Source organism: Cyprinodon variegatus, unplaced genomic scaffold (assembly GCF_000732505.1).
Source record: "Cyprinodon variegatus isolate N-32 unplaced genomic scaffold, C_variegatus-1.0 Scaffold313, whole genome shotgun sequence".
NCBI classification, from domain to species: Eukaryota; Metazoa; Chordata; class Actinopteri; order Cyprinodontiformes; family Cyprinodontidae; genus Cyprinodon; species Cyprinodon variegatus.
The window spans coordinates 362,428-369,024 of NW_015150766.1; positions in this window are offsets into that span (position 1 = coordinate 362,428).

Sequence of the window (6,597 nt, forward strand, 5' to 3'; positions counted from 1 at the left end):
CAGGAAGATTTCCTGTGTAAAAGAATTTGTCTTCTAGCTATCAAAGTTGAAAAGGCTATTCTATCTTTAAACCTAAAGAGATACCTATACTATCAAGTGGTATTGTTAAAAAAAAAAATTGAGGTATACATATTACGCTGACATTCTATTCCTATGATTTCAGATATTGTTTAATACACACCAAACCAAAATGATTTCAAGAATGGGCATGACCAAAACATATGTGTTAAAGTTCCAGGAGCACTATGACATCTATATCAATTTTCATCCACATTCTCAAATGCCTTTGCCAGACTAGCTTTAGAATAATGCATCCTGTGTAGGAACAATTAAGATAACTTTAATTTTATCTGGGGAAAAATAATATTTTACTTTGGAAGAAGGGATGTCATAAACCGTCAGACCAATGATGTTTAAATATGATTCATTTTGATCCAGTGAATGATACAAGAAACAAAATTTGGTGTCTAATCTAATTCAGGTCTGATTTAAATGTTTACTAAATCAATTCACACACACATAAAAGGCAAATAAAAAATCCATAATGTCAGGAGTGTGGAATCAACCGCCTGACCAGGAAATGTCCCTCATTTGACTTTCACAGAGTTGGCAACCCTAGTTAGAAAGTTTCATATAAACAAAATCGAAAGTATAATTTTCCTTATAAGTGTTTTGAAGCTATTGGTTGATTACATTCTTGATAAGGTGTGACTTTTAAATCTCTAAATTAAAAAATCAGATTTTCATAAGGTTTGGAAATGTATTCTTCAACAAAACTTTTCACAACAATCTGTCAATTTGAAAACATCTGTTGCACAGTGATGAAAAAAGTAATCTTATTTTATAGAGATTGGTTGAAAAAAGGCAATCAACTTCTGCAACAGAAACTATCGGAATTTATGATTGCATTAAATGCACATAATAAAAAATATACATTAACATATATTGTTAAAGTATTTAAGGCGACCACTCCTGCTATGACTCAGCTAATATGGATGTTATAATATATTCTGCAATGGTTCAGTAGAACCGTCTTTAGTTGAAAATTGTGTGACTTTATAGACAAAAAAATATAATAAGTTTACTCTGATTATAAGGTTCTTTCCATCAATTAAACATGAAGAGATTTTTTAAAGTACAAAATCTCAACTAATTACCTTTTTTTCTGCTCTTAACAACTGTACAAGCAATTGATTTCCAATTATGTATTGTGTCAGTAATGGCTTTTTTCATAAATAATGTAACACTGATACCAATTCCTGTTTGTTTTATGACTCATTTTTAATGCAATATCATAAATGTATTTGTTAGAAATGTATTAGAATGTATAACTAAAACAAGTATATCGAATTCATAAAATATATTGATAATTCAAACATTCTTGTGCATTTCCTCAATAAAATATATTCGAGTTATTATTTTTTCATTATTTACTGGATAATACTTCCCAAATAATATTATGATTGGATGCTAAATATGATTTGATATTTCAAATGTCATTCAGTCTATTTCGTAACTCTTTACGTTGCCCTGCCATCTAGTGGAAAAAGATTGCATGGACACTGGTGTGGATTTTTTGTCAACAGGAAATGTTTTAATTTGAAGCCTCTTTTATTATTACAGCCATTCTATGTATGCCAGATTTTTTTCTAAGCCATTTTTATCAGATACAAGATTGCACACATTTGTCAAATGAAATGTCGTTATTGTGTCAGACAGGGAAAATTAGGTCTTGACAGTAGCCAAATTATATGGGAAGCTTACAAAGAGGTAAGAGAGCAATACAAAAAAACCCATGTAACGAATATGATTGTGCAAAAACAACAACAAAAACACACATGCAAAAAAAATGCTAATAGTCATAACATCACATGCATATTATTATTATTTGGACACATGTAAAGGGGGATTAAAAGCATGCAAATGAATTAATATAATAACAGCTGGAAGGAAAGAGCAAAGGAAATGCTCATTTGTACCTCTATGTTGAAACTGTGTTTCACTAAATAAGCTTCCAGGCTCTGCGACAGTTTCATGCATGGGGTGGTAGTCATTATTTCTAGATTGTATATGCATAGAGAAAACATCAACACTATGAAGCACACATATAGCATGACATAAAACATCTAAAATTGTGCGTTAATGCTGCTTTACATACTCTAGTTTTTTTTTAAAGTTATATTCATAAAATAATCGCACAAAATGACTTTCCATCAGTCTAGAAGGAGCTCCAGAGAGATAAAGAATGACCATTAAATAAGATGGTAGACTGGTAGCTTATTTAGAAGTTCAATTTGGGGCGACAGTGGCGTCGGATGTAGGAGTTTGCCCTGAAATCGAAGAGTTGACAGGTTAAGCCCCAGCTCCGACTATCAGTGTCGTGTCGTGGGCAAGACACTTCATCTGCATTGTCTACTGATTGTGATCATAGGGCCCGTTGGCGTCAGTGTTCGACATCCTCGCTTTCTGTCAGGGAGCCCCAGAGCAGCTGTGGCTACAATGTAGTTTGCCACCATCAGTGTGTGAGTAAGTCGGTGAATGACTGAATGTAGTGTAAAGCGCTTTGGTCAAGTCTCCTGAATTTTATGAAAGTGTTCATTCTCATAAAATCTTTTGTGACATCACTACTGCAAATGTCAAAATATATTATTAGTCTAGTTTTGTAACCCACCAACCACAATATAAAAAAAAGTTAAGTAGAATAAAAACAATTTTCTGCCTTGAGGAACCATTTGTTTTAGTAAATTGAACTGACATCTGTATAATTTAATCTAATAAGGAATGCAGATGTTTTGTAAAGGTCAAACAGGTTTAAATAGAATAAACTGTGATGTCAAGATCAAGGAACACAGAAGACAGATCAGGGAAAAGTTCTCACAGGGTTAAGCTATATGACATTGTTTTGGCATCTCACTAAACACTGCTCTATCTTTTGTTTGAAAGTCCAGAAGAAAATGCACAGCAACAAACAAATCATTATTCCTCTAATTAGACCTATATGTAAAGATTTTCAACATTTTAATTAATGTATAAATTATATTCTTTATGGATGCCAAACAATTACAATGAATAGCATAAAGTCCTTTTGGCACACTTCTCCTTTTCTGAGCTCAGCAGATATACAGTGTGTATTTGTTTGGGTGTCATACATGTTTTTTTATCACACACCTGACATTTTCTTTTAATATATTTATTTCCTTGAAGGGCACATAGGACATGAAGGTAAAGGAAATTAATTTAAGAATAAAACTACAACTGTATTTGGCATTGGTACCGTGGCGACGTGGAAAATTAAGACTTTTTTAACCTTATGATTAAATGTAGGTTTCCAATTAAAGAATCTCTATCAAATGATAGTCTGCAAAAAGTGCAGCTCTTAGTTTGTCTTTCTATCTGCCAGTCAGACCTGTTGAAACTGTATTCAACACAAGGGTTTAGCTGGAGCCTCTTGTTCTCTGTCAGTTTGCAGCCTCCTAGCACCTCTCTTAAAGTGGACATGTCGGCCTCATCCTTTTTGCATCACCCTCCCTCTCTACATGTGCCCCACTGCTCTGCTTGACGTCTAGTGCTAATATGAGAACACCGACACATCAGGCTTGAAAAGGCCCCCATAGAAATTCCTTCTGCAAGCTCCTGCAAGCTTCTGTTTATCAGTAACCATGAAATGCAGTGAGGTGATAAAGATTTGCAGACACTGTACGAAACTGCAGAGCAAGGCTGTGCAAAGGGGCTTTTTTTTATTACCCTGAATGGTTACTAGGCAACAAGAGTGACTCTGGGAAAGGAAGAGGAGAGGGATAATTATATCTTTATAGGAAGTCTCCCAGGTCTCATTTTTTCTCTTTTGTTGCGTGGAAAATAGTTACAACTGTGCAAACTGTGATGATGTGACATTAGCAGAGCTGATCTCACAAATGAATGTATTGGTTCTCCTCTTTCTTTCAATAATGTGATACTTTCTTTACGGCTACATCCTACACACATTGATGATACTGTTTTCTGATATGTCACTCCCTTTAAATGAATTATTTTCCTTAGGTTTGATGAGAGGTATTGTGTTCCATCCGTTAAACCCAACACACTTACTGTCATATATCAACTTCAAGTCCCTGTCTTGCAAGAAGCTTTTAGGCTAACCTTCCGACAAATCCTTAAAGCAGATGACTCAGGACATAATCAACTTTTATTATTGTGGTTTATTTTTTTATTAGTAACAGGGGCAAATTCTCTGCAAAATAAATTGTGAAAATTACACTTTTTATGGCAAAGTATAGGCCATTATGATACTTACCTTACCTACTGATTCAGAGTTGTAGAAGTGTGTCAAGCCCTCACAGGTCAGTTTGCCCCTTCAACAATTTATATCAAATGTCACACTTAATATTATTTTTTCTTCTGATTTTCCCTCTGGCTGGAGTCCTTTCCAAGCAGGCAAAAGCTACGAAACAGAATCCCACAGAACTCAAACTGGGAGACAATTTAGAGTGACATACATGTCAGAGGAAGTGGGAGTACCAGGAGGGGGCTAATGTATCCAAAGTGCAAATTTGCAAGCACCTTATTATTTCAATTGAATATTCTAATTTAAGAAATTTTTACTACATGCTTTTCCTTGGCTCTACCTTTCCGATATCTAACCCAAAATGGTTTGGTTTCTATATTTAAGCAGCTATAGGCTTAGACTGTTGGATGATGATCATTCAGCTGCATTCTATCTGTTGTCCAGCATTCTGCATTATTTTCTAGCTGAACACATACTTTTATGTTCTCTCTGATTTTTCTTGTCATAGTAGTTTCACATGATATATTTCTATTTGGCTGTGACACAATCCTGGAGAAAAATATCAGCTGTGCTGGTGCCATCAACACTTTTGTTTATAGATGTTTGAGTTTGGGATATTTTCTTTTTTTCAGTGACTAACTGTTTGAACTCTCTCCATCCTCTAACGAGAACTGGCTCAGAGCTCATCTTCTTGACTGAATCTTTCCTGAGCGGGTCCACCTGTGGAGCTAGATAATGGTTACTTTGTTTCTCTGCTTCTATCTCCTTGAACGCCATACAACCACGGCCGAAGGTGCTCACACTGAGCCTGGTTCTGCTGGAGGTTTCTTCCTGTTAAAAGAGAGTTTTTCATCCCCACTGTCACTGCATGTGCGCTTGGTGTGAGGAATTGCGGCAGTGTGAACAACATAATGCAACCAAAAATCGTCGTTGCAAGCTCATCCAGGAAGTGCATGTCTTGCAAGTCAAGGACTCAATTCAATCAAGTAGTTCTCCTTGATAGAAGGTTTTAACCAATCTGACTGTATTGTCTCTGTAAAGTGACTTGAGATAACATGTGGTATGATTGGTGCTTTATAGGTAAACTTAATGACTCAAATTGTCATTTAGTTTGAATAAAGCAAATGTGTCTAATAAAATATTAAGGGGTTTGGTCATAATAATTGTAAATGACTTACTGGACTGAAATTAAATAAAATATTATTTTTGCCCAAAAATCCCCTTTGCATGGAAGTCTCTCTAATGGGGATTTTATTCTTAATAATTAGAATGTTATTAACACAAAATTGTTATTCCTTCTGTAAGTCACCAGTATAAAAACAAAAAGTGGAAAGTGGTTAAAATCAGAACTGGCCACTATTGATCACTGAATCGACAAAATATATGATGTATACCTAATGGAAAGGCTTTTCTTTTCAAATAATAAAAGAAATTAATAAAAAAAAACTCTAAAGACCTCCTGTTAGACTTAGACCATATGTATTTTCATTTATTTTACTGATAAATTTTGTGACATTTATTGTCACAAAATTTCGTTGTGTACAGCTCCCATGACATTTCCATTTTATGAAGTACAGCAGAGATCAAATGTAAACATTGTGGGAGAAAAAACATGGTGCACAAAAAACAAAAAAAAAAAAACTTGATGCAGAGTCTGTGACATGATTTAAAGTTTTCTCAGCAGTTCAGCTGTCTGATGGCGGTGGGAAAGCAGCTGTTGCAGAATCTGCTGGACCTGCATCAAATGCTGCAAAGCCTCTTCCCAGAGGGCAGTAGGGAGAACAGTCCATGGTGGGGGGGAGAGGGGTCATTGATAATGTTACGGGCCTGAGACAAGCCGCGCTGGGACGAAATGTCTTTAATGGAGGGAAGAGGAGCCCCGATGATCTTCTCTGCAGTTCTAATTACTCTTCTCACCTTCTTCCAATCTGCAGCGCTGCAGCCCTGCAGACGGTAAATATGATTTAATAGAAAATGATATAAGCATTTCTTTACAGTGGATCATTATTAGATTATGGAAAATATCTTTAAAATCTAATTTTTCAAGCGAAAAATACAAACTAAACGGCCTACATGTTCCTGCCCTCTTCCAGCTAAGCCTATTGCAGTTTTACGGAATTAGGAGAGTTGAGATCAAAGGGACACTTTGTTTTTTCAATTCTGTGGTATTAGACCTGAGTGAAGATAATAAGGGAGAAGGTGTGCAACAAAGTTCCTGAAGTAGGGATGTGAACTCTGAACTACTGAGCTGGATGCAAGTTGTGCCCGCCCTACCACTTTGCAGCATACCGCCTCCTAGAGAGGCAAAGTATCAT